We start from the raw sequence: 14,245 nt of genomic DNA, 5'->3' as shown, positions 1-14,245 counted from the left end.
GTACAGAGAGAAGCCATTGGGTGCTAACATGCTGTGAGTTCAGACTCCAACTGGTCTCAAGCTTTTCTAGAGATGAAGAGTCCTCTTTTTTTAAAGAAAACAGGGAAACTATATAATTAAAGACAAAATGAAATAGTTATAGAAGGAACAAGATATTTCACTGCTGCAAATAAATGAGCAATTCAAAGCCATATCTGAAAGTTCAGCTCTACACAGAGAGTTGAAATAGTAAACTAGGTTTAGCTCTGTTATTATTGGAGTGATTTAAAATTCTTCTAAGAGGTTCACAGTTTGATTTTCAAAAATAAAGATTCGAGTTTGAAATCCTGGTTTAAAGAAAATGACATGCGGAGGGCCACGGTATGAACCCCAAAGAAGGTGGAACAAAGTCTTGGCATGATTGACATCTAACAACTCTTTAGAATTCCAGATCTCTCTTAATTTAACTAGGTAAACTGTAATATTTTTCTATTCTCTTATAATTTGTACTTTATCACATACATAAGCCAAAGGCAAACAGTTGGCAGGATATTTTTTGTTTGTTTTGTTATTTTTTTCAAAAAAAAAAAAACTCTATGGCATGCATAAAATGGGTATGTTTAGCAGCAGATATATTAATTTGTCTGTGTATTAAGTCTACTTTTTATATAAATATTTCTTTTATAGTAGAAAATTACTTGTGGATGTGTTTTATTGACACATCTAACTCAGCTTTTATTAAGTCAAAATTTGGTTTTATAAACATCAGTCTTTTTCCCATGGAAGATCAAAGTCATTCACGTTTGTAGTTCCTGTTTAGAAAGCTTTTACTCTTGAGATAATAGCTAGCTTAGTTAAGTAAAAGTTACAAGAATTGTCCTAAATTTTAATGAAAATGGTTAGACAGAAAACAGCAAAATCTCAGAAAGAAAAATGTTTGGAATGGTGTCTAACTGTGTTTTATCTAGTCACTCAATATCTGAGATGAAAGTCGTATCTGGCATAGTATTACACCAATTAGTAGCTAACAAGAGAAAGAAGTCAGAGAAAAAAAAAAAAAAAAAAGTAAGAGGGAGCAGAGAGGGATTAACAGAAAATTAAAAGAGTATCTGAATGCATGAATCTTCCGGTCCACACAGTCTTAACCGGGCTGACTAACTACATCACTGCATTCACTTGCTAACTTGACTTTTCCTTGTGTAGATTATTTTTATGTGGCCTAAGACCTCTCTCCTTGAACTGAAATTTTGTTGCTTGAGAAGTAAATAAATTCGTGAAACCCAGAAAACTTCATGGTATCACAGTGATGAACTACTTTAACCACTTTAACTTTTGTAGTATGGAAGGCAAAAGACAACAAAATATGACGTGATCTCAACATAGCTACAGTCATCGGTTTTCATCCATACAAGGACATGCAAAGCAACACAGAGGCAGGTTCAAGCTCTTCAGTTAGGCAGGCAATCCCTACATATACATGTAGGGTTCAGCTGTAATTCCCACCTGATGGAGGAGGGACAGAGACACACCTACCTCAATAGCTGGAGAGAGATTTACTTAAGTGAGGCATGCAGGGCCAGTACAGCAGGATAAGTGCAAGAGTACAGTATGCATCCCGCCAGACTAAACTCCATAGCTATTTGAAGACATTCCTATTAAACTCTTGCTTCATCCTCAGTACCACCCTGAAGGAGGAATGTGTTTATGGCACAAGTTAACAGGTCTGCCCACACCCTTGTCATGGTTTAAGGCACAGCCCAAGGAGAATGAAAAGAGGTCAAGCCACAAGATAAATTCTGTGGCAGAAATGGCAGAAATACAAGACAGTATCAACTTCAAAGGAGATAAAGCAACATAAGGCCCAAACAACATCAGGCCCATAGATCTCATGTTCATAACTTTGCTGTTGACATTATGGTAACAAGACAAAACTGATCACTAACACAGAAGAACACGGGACTGTAGGTTCCTCATAAGTGATAACACCAGATCAACAGGGCAGAGGTGAAGATTAGTGCACATCTGGAAATACAGAGTAATGCCCTGAAAGCAGAAAAAAATAATCAAGGCTGCTCACGTCAGTTTGCAATACGCAAGTGTCTGAGGAATCAGTGCTTCCTCTTGCTTTATGCTCCCATCTCTACCTGGTTTTATGATATAGTCTTTCAGTCTCCAGATCTCCATCACATCCTTTCTCATTGCTTCTCTTTACCATGCTTAAGTTTCCTCTCTTCTTAAGGTTATTGCTTCACATGAGCTTGCTTTGATCACTCCCATAATAAAAACATGTCACCTTGAGCAAACATGTTTCATCAATATCACTCCATCTTATTCTCATTTTGAAGCTCTTTGAACGTAACATAGGTTATGGGGTTCCTCTCTTTGTGTTATAAAGCTGTTATGAAACTCTTGAATCATAGAAGACCTCATTATATGGGGAATCCACCATTTGTTGACAAAGGCTATATCACATCCCTCCCAGACAAAGTACCATGATTGGTTGCTATAACTTTAATGATTACCTATTCAAATAGTCCTGGGACAATTAGTTGGATGAAATGTAAAGAAACCATCTCAGTAACTATTGTGCTTGAAATGTGCAGTGGAAAATTCCCAGCAGGAGAACAAGGAAATCAGGCCTTCAAGGAAGGAAATGAGTCTCAGAGGCTGAATAGATTGATAGTAATGTGCAGGAAACTTGTACAGGAGAGAGTATAGACAAGTACAAGTACAGGAATTTGTACAGGAGTTCTGTATAGCTGTGAGAATTTAGTTAAGCCAAAAGTAACTAAACAATATTGTGAGGGACAGAATATCCAGAAGGCTAAGGACAAAAGATAGTTTTGTTTTCTTCAGATTTCCATGACTTTCTCTGGATGCTTTCCTACCCTCCCTAATCACTCTTTCAATATGTCCTTGAAAGACAACAGCCTGCAACAAACATCTATCTGAATATCTGCTTTTGGCTTCTCACGAAGTTGTTAGTTGGAGTTAGAAACACTAGATCTTTGGATGAACAAAAACTTAAAATAACTAGTCAATATATCACCCTTCAGTTTTCAGACAAACTTGTGTAATGCTGGTCCTCCCAAGAGTTCATTAGTCTGCCCAAAGGTGCATGTTGACACCTTTAAAATTATGCTGCAGCTTATGGATACTGTTTTCTAGAATCCTATCCTCATAGTTTAACTCAAAAGAAAGCACAGGCATTTTATAAAGCTTTTACATGTCAATATTTTGCTTAATAGGAAAAACCCAGAGATTACAAATGCTAAGTAAACTTTTAAGTTCTTAAAATTTCTTTTGTTAATCTTTTTAAAATTTTGTTTCTCTTTCTTTGGGAAACCCAGAAAGCTGTTTCCTTGTTTCCTTCATCTGCATTGGAAACAAAAACCAAAAAAAAAATGGACAAAAAAGCTCCAAAGAAAGCAAACAATTCCATCTCTTTTCCTTTTTCTTCATATCATCCTTGAATTGGCTTGCTCTTGAGAATGTGACTGGCATATAGTTTTATGCTATAATTTTACTGATTACCTATTCTTTGTCAATATAAGTTCAAAGGTAACTCACCACTATATCTCTAACAATCATTGAAACTATTTCTAGAGAGATGAAATAAAGAATGAAGTTAACTACACACTAACACTTATTGTTTATTCTCACGACTTTTGGCAATCAGTATTTTAGCAATTTCTTGGGTGAGAGGGTGCCTCCAGAGTTAACTAGAGCTTGACAGAAGAAATTTTTCAAATGCTTTTTAGCCCATTAACACCTTTAGCTTCACATAACAAGGAGTTTCACAATTCAACTTTGTTCTGTACAATAAAACATTTCATTATGTTTATTGTAAACTGAACACCCAGTAACTTAATGGGCTTCCACTCAGTTCTTGCAGTAGGGAAGATGATACAATGGGAAAGAGATTCTGAATGTTAGTTGAGAGATTGGACATGACTCTTAAGCTATGCTCGTGCTTGCCCTGCCTTCCTCTCACCAACATCTACACAGACTTTCTCCGCCTCAAAAGATTCTGCAGCCACCATTTAACTGAATTTTATTTGTACAGACAGGAAGATGAGAGTTGACACAGCAACTGACATTGTCAGAAAACTATCTTGAGTTACTCAAATATTTCTTCCTTGTGTGATAAAAACTGCAGCTGATTTTCTGCGTGCTCCTTATCTCATTGCTAACATTGCTTTTCACTTGTGACTCAATATAGATATTGGTGTATATATATTGGTGTATGTATATATATACACATAGGTATAATATTTGTATTTTGTGATATGCACTTGGATCATCCCCAGCCCTTTCAAAAAGACTAGTATCACGTTTGACACTTTTCATTACTCTATGATCAAGGCCATGTCTCATGACAGATTAGATATTACACTTAGCAACTTGACCATTCCTTAAGATTCTTTTGAAGTGTTGGAGGAAGGTGTGGTGCTGCTTCCTTCTGTCTTTTGTTCCAAAATATCTCCCTGTTGTGTTCTGAAATCTTTCCCTGCTGTATTTTTAATTAAATTCATTTGCAAGCAGACTAATCATTTGAAAAAAAATTATCCTTCATACGATAAATTTCACTGCATAGAATACTGGAATATAAGTGTTAAAAACTCTGTGCAGTCATCTACTGTTACTGTCTTCATGCCACACAGGAAATCAGGAAAGCAACAGAAAGATCATGACTAAGCTAAAAATGAAGCTTGGAATCTCAGATAAAAAGTTCAGGGCAGTAAGAAAGTACAATATCAGGAAAGCCTGTCTGTGACCTCATATTATCAACCTTCCAACTTCTCTGTAAGGATTTCATAGAATGTTGTCTTTGGTTTTCCATCTCCTCTATACTTTATTCCAGGGCTATTTTATCCAGAAAAAAATGCAACTACATTATTACTAAATCTCATGTCTGACATTTTTTGACCAGTCTGCAATCCTAGTCTTACATCTCCTTTTTAACATCTCCTCACTGTTGTCTAGACTTCGCATCAAGCTCAATAGAGAAGAATTAAACCCCCAGATACTCAGAAGCTTTCACTACTGCCTACCATGTATGTACCAAGGACAGATGTAGCTGCAGTCTGACTGAAATCTCCACACAGCAATGAACTCATTACTCCACTGGGAGACATGGGAGCACACACCATGCCAATGAAAGCTAGTGAGAATAAAACTGCTGGAGTCTCACCTTTCAGAAAATATATGCTGGGACACCTATTAGTTTGCTAGTAAGATTCATAACCCGTTTAATTTCCTCAGATCTCCACAAGGTTTTCACAAGCAGTCTAGTTTAAGTCCTGCAGATTCTATTTACATAGCATCTTCATATATTGCCTTTGCTAGCCATGCATCTAGCTAAAATTTTATACAACTATACCACAAAGGTCTTTCCTCTGTTCATGAAACAAATGCACTCCCACAAGGATCAGTTTTTCAAAGTGTCCCACTGTTCTTCTCAGTGCATCTCTTTACACATTCTTACTTCTCTATCAAATATAAATATTTTTTTCTCTTTTCCTTCACAATCTTCACTGTTTTATAAAAGAGAACACATAATATCTTACTATTAAGTCCTCTTTTGTTACGATGCTTCAAAAATAGAGTTTTCATGCTCTTCATATGGTTATGAACTTCGTTCATTGCATAACACTACATAACATACTAGTCAGTAGGGTCTCATTGCTGAAACTGATACTCATCAGCCAGTCTACATTCACCTTTCCTCTCTTGCCTAATTAAACTGAAAGTTCTTAGGCACATAGTCTTTTGTGCATGTGTACTTGTGATTAGCACTGTCCAAACCACAAGAGTGATGAGATATTATTTACAGTTTAAATTGTGAAGTACTAGGAGCAACTAATTTGTGCGAGTATGTTAAACACATATGGCACAAGAACTATGCCTGATTCACTAAAGACAGAAAGGGAAATTACTGATACCAACACTGCAACATGGCATCCTCAAACACTCGAAAGCAGCAAGAACATCCTGATGAGCAAGCAACTTTGTGATTCATTCCTACCTGTTTGTTGATATATAGAGAATATTACAGGTAGTTACTGTGATTATCACCTTCTCCACCAAACATCTGTAAGAATTTCACCTTCACCAAGACATGACAGCAAGGGCCAGACACACAAATGAAACATGAACATAACAAGTTCTTACGCTGCTGCACCAGCCACCGCAATGACCCTTATTCTTGTGCAGGTTTTCCTCCTATGTGGCTTATTAATTACTTTGTTGTTTCCTACATTGCATTTTTATTGTTTTCCACACTGTGCATGTATATGGAATGTCATCATAACCCTTGTCCAGAACAATGCTATTCCCTCCCTACAGACCTCTTTTTTTCCCCATGCTATTAAAGAAAGCAAGCTAAACTGTGAGAAGGAGCAAGAAATATACATGCCAAAGCATGTATAATGCATATTTGTATTCGTATGAATCTTTGTATTCTTTCTACCTTTTTTTTTTTCCTGGTTCAGTGTGGCACCTCACTAAAATCAGATTGCAAATTGACTAGGTCAGATATTTTGCACTGATTTTTCAAAGTGCTTTGTGCATTTTTAGATGGTAAATATCAATCATCATCATAATACTAATAAACACATATCAAAAGCTGCTCCAGAAGCTATGCACTGATAGTAACAGTCAGGATTTATTCTGAACTTCCCTCCACTCAAATGCAAATACATTAGTTAATTGCAACTGAATAACAATGCCATAATTAGTCAAACACAGGTTGCTGTTAATAGTGATGGGGATACTACCATACATACCCCCACCATGGGGATATCACTACTGTATGAGTATCCACGATTCCAAGAATGTATCCGTTGTCATTCCGGTCTATGCAATTAATATATTTTCTATGCATAAAACAATAAGAGACTTAAGACAACACCAAGACTTTGTAGAATAGTACAAAAAATAGCAAATGAAGAGAAGCAGCTTGCAGATTCACTCAGCCCGGCAAGCAGATGGCAAGGAGATGTATGATCTACAGAAACAGAGTCTGAAAAATATTTGAAGGTATTCATGTGCACAAGGAGCTGGCATGTGATATTTCCTAATTCATCCATCATAGGTGTACACATACAAACTTGTTAAATCCCAGAAGACATCATCATCGTCATAAACACTGGGCTAAGTTCTGTACTATGTCTAGTATAGAGTTAAGGGAATAAGAAAAAGATTTTCTTCATTTCTGTGGTCTCACTGAAAACTAAGTACTTCAGCTTAGCTGTCACCTGATCTTCACTCTTATATTCCAGAGAATGTCAGGGTTCAAAGCTGCAAGCATCAATGCGCATCATCTCCAGGCTGCACCTAGCATGAATAAATCTACCTGTGGATGCAATTTTTCAGGATACCCGAGTATCATCTATAGTTCTGTGATTTGATCTTTCACATCTTTCAAATTTCAGTCTAATATTCAGAGATTTAAATAGTCAAAACTATGCTGACACTGGCTTCTTTACAGATGGGCTGAAGTGTGTCATGATATGGTAAGGAAAATAAGGCATTTTCTTGTAGATTGAAGTCTGAAATAAAATGTGTCATGTAAAGGCATTTAGAAAGGCCTGCACTTCTCAGCTGATATTATCATCAAAAAGCCATGAAATAAGCCTCATTTGGTGATTATAGTTATGCCTGTCACTAGCCAACCAGCCTACAGTTATAAAGGGACACCAAGTCCCTGCCATCGCCAACTGATGCTTATCCTGAGCACACCAAAACTACTTAAGTAAACCAATCTTCAGAGCTAATCACCTTGCAGAAAATTAAGCTATGTACTTTGTATGAGCCCTGCTGAAAAAAACTTATCTACTCAATAGCTCATGTCTACCAAGGAAAATGAACTGACCAAAGATCAACACCAAACACCAGAGGTTTATTTGTGCTTTTGTGATGTGCTCTCCCCATTCTGTTCTGGCCCTCCCTGTTTATCATGCTGCTTCAACTCTTCCCTGGCTACAGAGATAGAAGACATCCACCTTGGTGGCCCACATTTTCTATGGACTAAGAGAGCACTATGCTGGGAGAAATCAAGTAGCAAGATGGTCTGCAACACAATTCCAATGGAAGCATTTGACTTTTTTCTTTTTTTTTTTTTTTTTTTTTTTTTTTTTGTTTTTGTTCTTCTCAATACTGTAGCAATCTAATAATAAGCTGTCCTTAAACAGAAGTTCAGCAAGCAATCCCATCAAAAAGTAGATCTTGAAAAGGAAGAGGACAAGGAACAGGCACCTCTCTTGCAACTTATTCCAAGTGTGATACGTAGTTCTTTGTGAAATTTATATCTGATTGGCAAGAGAGTTTAGACCACAGCACAAATGCAGAGACAATACTGAAGATGATGATGGCATGCATAGTCTGATTGCCATATGGATAACCACAGCACTGCAGCATGTATGAGCTAATCAGAGCTGGATTGTACATGGGGAATCTGGTGTGTTACCAAGAGGTCCCTTCAGCCTGTCCCTAAGGGCCTATTCATGAATAATATGTGGTACCACTGCCCAATAGCTGTAAATCTACTGTTTGAAGTTCAATAGAGGAGACACACAGAGCACGGTACAACACCTCATCACTGTATGTTGCCTTGGCTCTTGCCACAAACTCCAGCACACAAGCACTCATGTATTGCCCACTGTTGCTCAGTTTGGCATAAGATCTCTTGATATCTGCCAACCGCTGTACTGTACGGGTATGTGTGTGTATATGTACACATGTACAAATATATATATACATATATTTATACTTCATACTGCACTTCGAGAGAGCTCTGCTAAGTATCCGTGTGGTACTCTCCTAACTAATCCCTTCTGAAAGCTCTTCTATTGTATACAACATAGGATAGACTTACACATATCCTGTTCGACTGGAACCTTCTGGTGGAGCAATACTGTAGGCAGTATTACCTCCTGTTTTCCCTCCTCCCTTAGGCGTAGTCCCATCTCTGGTTATCTACAAGGCTTTTGTCACTGCTATTTCTGAACTCTGGGATTGCTCATGTATATGACCAGATGACTTGCCCGTGTGCAGCTACTGGCTCCTCAGTGTCCTGCAGCACAATCCTTCTAACCAGAAAATTGAGCACTGTTTGACCCTACCTCACTACTTCAGGAGCACCAGGAATGAATGTATAGCTCCCTTGTTCTCTGGATTTGAGCTGGAAAAAGAATAATGCCAGGGAGGAACTAGCAACGAAGACAGATAAACTCTCAATCTGACAGGCAAATCACAGGCATGATTTTTGCAGGTGTCAAGAAACTGAGCTGGTCAGAATACCCTAAAAATGCTTTCTGCATTTCTTACATTGCATGTTCTGTCTCTTCAGGACTGCTGGTTAGCTTGCTTCCATTCCCTGCCTGATATTCTCTGTATCTCAGTTGCCTTCAGTAAGCTCTCCTTCCATCCTCATGCTTGCCTATTCTTTTCTCTCCTGTACTGTTCCACTCACCCCTTCTATGGTTTGTCTCTTGTCTTGTATTTGAGCCTATTCGATCCTTTCCTAAGGGCAAATTCTGGCATTAGTACCTAATGCAACAACTGTCATCCTTCTTGAAGGACTTCATATACCATCTCATCCATTGGACACAAGGATTTCAAATACAACAACAAATACTGATTTCCAGTATTCTTTTCTTGATACTAGGCCAAGAGAATTCACATGATGTTACTACAAACATCCTATAGAATTGTTAGTAAGAACCACCAGAAATGAAATCAGACTTACAAACTTTTTCATATGAACAATTTCTTTCTCTTTTCCTCTGTATGTTTAATGTTCTTATTGGTTTTAATAAACAAATAAGTAGATAATGATGAAAGAAACTAAAGGCTGTAACAAATACAGCTGACTTCTCAGCTGTTGCAGAACTGAGGATGAGAGTAGCTATGCCTGTATCAGTGTCCTCTCCAGAAGAGTGGCATTACAATGTCACATTACAAAAAATCTATCTCCATAAATTATAACTAGCACTGGAAGCACATAAATGACTAGTTTTTAATGAATGTTGGGAAATAATATTGATATTGTTTCAAAGGAATAAAGTAGACAACTTAGTATTGTATTAGTATTGTATTACCATTGCAGTAACACCTGGGAGGGTTTCTATACCGAACACAAGAAACAAAATCCAGTAGCCTGTATCAAAAAGGGTTAAAAATGGGCACATAGCAGAAGAGAGATGGAGAAGAGAAAACAAATATAGGACAGGAGAAGTCAAATAACCAAGCAGCAATACAACCTGTCAATGAATTGGTTGTGCTGCTGTTAGGCAGATTACCTTGGCTGCTTAGTTTTTGCACCTATTTTGGTCTAGTAGAAAATGTTTTTAAAAGGATGATATATTACATAAAAACATGTATATGCATTAGTTAAAACATTCTGTACATTGAAAAAGAAATTAAGTGTAACAAAATTTAAGTATCAACCCTTAGCATTTTTAATCATAATCACTGCAATATTCATAGAAATTTTCCACCCTATTTAATCTGTAGATATTCCAAAGAAAGAACGCAATTTAATTTAAAAAAAAAAAAAGACTTTTTTAAAAAGTACAACAATTTAAGTATAGATAGATTAAGATTAGATCATAATTAGGTAGACAAAATTGTTAAGGTAGATTAAACATTGATAACAGATCAGGCAGGGACCTAACAGCTAAACTCTGTAGAAGGATTTCATATGCTTACTCTATGGAAAGAGTTAGAGCATGTCTAACACAAAATTTGTTTCACATATAAAGTGAGGCAATTTTAACCATACCAGTAAAGTTATTCAGTGTACTCACTGGTCACAAATATGGAAGAAAATGAACAGATGAATTTCATTTTTTTTTACTCCTGAAGCAAATTCTGATTTGGAATTCTACTAGCACAAATTCTGTCATTGTAATTATCATTATTATTTATTTAATATTATACTTATATCTGGCATAGCTGTAAAAGTATTTTGTACAGATTAGGCCTTATACCTGCTGGGAGTGATAGACAGCATACAAATAAACAAATCAGATAACTGTTTTTTTTTTTTTTTTAATGAAGTATTTTATGAAATCAATTAATTTTTACAAAAGTCTTTTTTTCAGAAAGTGTGATCTTTTGATTCTTTCTCATCCCACCACTTTTCCTTTCGCTTAGTGACACAATTGCATATTAATCCTTCCCTTTCCCTCTTTTTTAGTCCCGATTTGAACACTTAAAGCCTTTCAAATAATAACAATAAAAAAAAAAGGTTAAGGAAAAGAGAAAAAGATTCTACCCCTCTCAAGGTTCTAAAAGTTGTAAGAATCATAAAAAATTGCAGAATGACTGTTGCAAAGATCCTTCCTCAGAATATTTTGTAGCTTTTCTTACATCAGAAAAGCTTTTAAAATGTTCTTAAACAATTTTTTCAAATTCTAGAAAAACAATAGGAAGAACAAAAAAAAGAATAAACAAAAAGAAAAAAGAAAAAAAAAGGAAAAGGAAGAGAAAGAGAAAGGAAGAGAAAGGGGAGAAGGGGAAGAAGGGGAGAGAAGAAACTCACAAACTTTTATAAAGATTTATCTTATTACATATATGAGAAAGGAAAACGTGGAGGAATTCAAACTAAAAAATGTAGAAAATTCAAGTATTTGGAAAAATACTGGGCAAAATAAATTTATAAGGGTAATCAGTGAGCTTAAAAAAAGAGGCATCTTCTAAACTTGTATTTGTTCTTCCTGTCTAATGTTTTGATCACTTTTTATGTATAAATAAATACCACCTGCTGATATCTCAAACTTCTCTGTGTTCTTTGGTTTCTATCTCTTCATACAAGGTGAATGGAGATTACTCTTTGCTACAACTGAGTGATTACTTATAAATCTCATTTTGACAAGACGTGAGAGAGGTGAGAGAGATAAAGCACGTGTAGAAAAGAATAGTTTAGAGGAACCTGGTGCAGACTGAGTTTAAAATAAATGAAGATGATCCAGTATGCTATTGTCGGGAGATCCTGGGAAGTCTAGCTCTGCCTGTCCCTTTCTAGGAAGAGTTCTAGTGGAGTTTCTCAGTTCTGGCTTACTACTTGGGAACAGAGAATTTCAGACCAGATATTCCACCTGAGATGAAGAAAATGGTATGCATTCTGTGTAACATATTTTTAAAAAAGCAACAAAATTACATAATTAAAGATATCCCAGAGTAGTTCTGCATTAGGAACAACTGCAAATAAAACTGTAAAAGCACAAAAATCCATCTTATCATCATCAGATAACCAGCACCCTGAATCATAAGGTATGTATACCGAGACTGTTATTTACAACTAGCATAGACCCGATCCCAAAACATGCAGGCAGCCCTAAGCAATGACTATCATTACCATAAGTTACTCTGTTTCAGATGTGCCACGGGGCAGAAGCCTGAAAAGCAAATATTCGGAGATGTTAAAGTACAGTTGAGACAGTATTACCTTGAGAAGCAATCTCATGAGTTGCTTCTGAGAGTTTTCTAAGTGTTACTTGGGTTCTTAGGGTGTTCCACATCTAATCCTTTTGACTAGTGTGAAATATGAGACCTCCCAAAATAATATCTTAGTGTTTAAGAACACATCTCCTACGACCCCTTGAACAGGTAGCCATATCATTGTCTGCAAAAGATCAGAATTAAGTTCATTGATGTGACTCCATCCACTCCTATAAACATCTTCTTAGATGTGAGAGTCTTAATCTCTGGATGTGCTCCATGAATGCTGCAGAAAAGATGCTATGAGTCTAACATCAGAACGAAGGGTGCCACACCTATCACAAGTTCCCATTTTGTGTGTTTTTGTGTTCACATGGTACATGCAAAAATGCTCAGCTACTTGTAAAAGTATCTAGTCTGGGTAAACTGATCTGTATTTTTGGTAATATGGAATGAGAACAAAGGCAGTTCTTAAAACTGATGTTCACGTTCCCTAGCAAAGATTAAGTGAACATGCCTTTGTTGGAAACCCGTAGAGACTAGATGGAATCTTCAAGACCCTGCACAAGTCCATGCCTAAATCCCTGCTCTTAATTCCTCTTATTCTTCATTTCCATTATCAGGCTCTTGCCTCTGGCATCACTGCTTCCACTTAGAGCTGTTCCTTATATACGAAACTCCTTCTGTCTCATGGATAGAGAAAGGCAAACACCCTGTTTTCACTTTAATCCCTACTAAAACACGCACCGCCTTTTACTGAGACTGCCAATGCAATCAGAAATGGTGCTACACCACTAATAATTACCAAGCTTCAATGATCATTCAGGACAATTCTTGTATGTATCTTTTTTCCTCTCCATTTACATAGTAAGTCTCAGTAGATTGAACATAATTTTCTCTGCTTGGTATCAGTAATTAAAAGATAGTGTCCTCAATAAAAATGTCTGAAGAGGAGTACAGAAGTGTTATTCCCTTATTTAAATCCAGTCTTGTCTATAAAGGTTTTAAATATTGCAGATGTAGACTGCATACAATGTCACCATAGTGCCTGAAATCTACACAACGTTCCTCAGCTCTAAGAATCACAAAATGCTTGACAAGCTTAAAAATATTGTAATACATCCTCCAGATTTCATGGAAGCAACATTGCTTTCTTACCTTTAGAAGCCAGTTACAGAAATGCAAATGAAGAGGAGGGCTTTTTAAGGTATCCATGCAACCACTGTTTCGTTGTACTTAAGAGCAAGGCAGAAAGAAGGCCCACAAGACATTTGCCTAGGCTGACTCATAATACTTCGGCAACACAAGTGTGTTCTAGTGCCATCTAGCAGCCACCCAAGATATCCACACCACCAAAAATAAGCCTCTTTTGCCTGTTTTGGCAGCTCCATAAATATGTTCTTTCATTTCAGAACACTTTTTAATTTAATACCCCATCCTTCACATCTGAGACATATCCGAGTGATCTTCCAAGAACCATGGAACCCCCCCGTGCTGATGTGGCTGTTGTTTCTGGTAGCGTTCTACCATCTGTGTTTGCTCCCTGGGGACTTCGGAGTCAGTCCAGGACAAACGCAGCCCCTGAGCACCCTTCCTTTTACGCGCACTCCTAGTCCCAACATGCTGCCCCAGCATGGTGGGACAGCATTATGCAGGGACACATAAAAGGCAGAGATCCGCACACAGCTCCCTCTGGTACTTGGGAATAAAAACAGCTCCCAAATCTTAAAACCTGTTTCACATTCTGTGGCACAAATCCTGCTTTCCCCTTTGGCTTTCTGAGTCAGTGAAACTGAGTCACTTTCTGACTGGCTGAGGT

The 14,245-nt window shown here is 37.0% G+C and overlaps 1 protein-coding gene across 3 annotated transcripts in view; it reads right to left on the bottom strand.

Annotated features, from left to right (window-relative positions):
* LOC112953324 (alpha-1-antiproteinase F-like) overlaps positions 1-14,245 on the bottom strand; it is a 71,454-nt gene that overhangs the window by 18,699 nt on the left and 38,510 nt on the right. The window lies entirely within an intron of this gene.

Source organism: Nothoprocta perdicaria, unplaced genomic scaffold (genome assembly GCF_003342845.1).
Source record: "Nothoprocta perdicaria isolate Ctin4 unplaced genomic scaffold, notPer1 scaffold_108, whole genome shotgun sequence".
Taxonomy (NCBI): domain Eukaryota; kingdom Metazoa; phylum Chordata; class Aves; order Tinamiformes; family Tinamidae; genus Nothoprocta; species Nothoprocta perdicaria.
The sequence above is the reverse complement of the archived record's forward strand: the minus strand, read 5'-3'. Positions and strand labels throughout refer to the sequence as shown.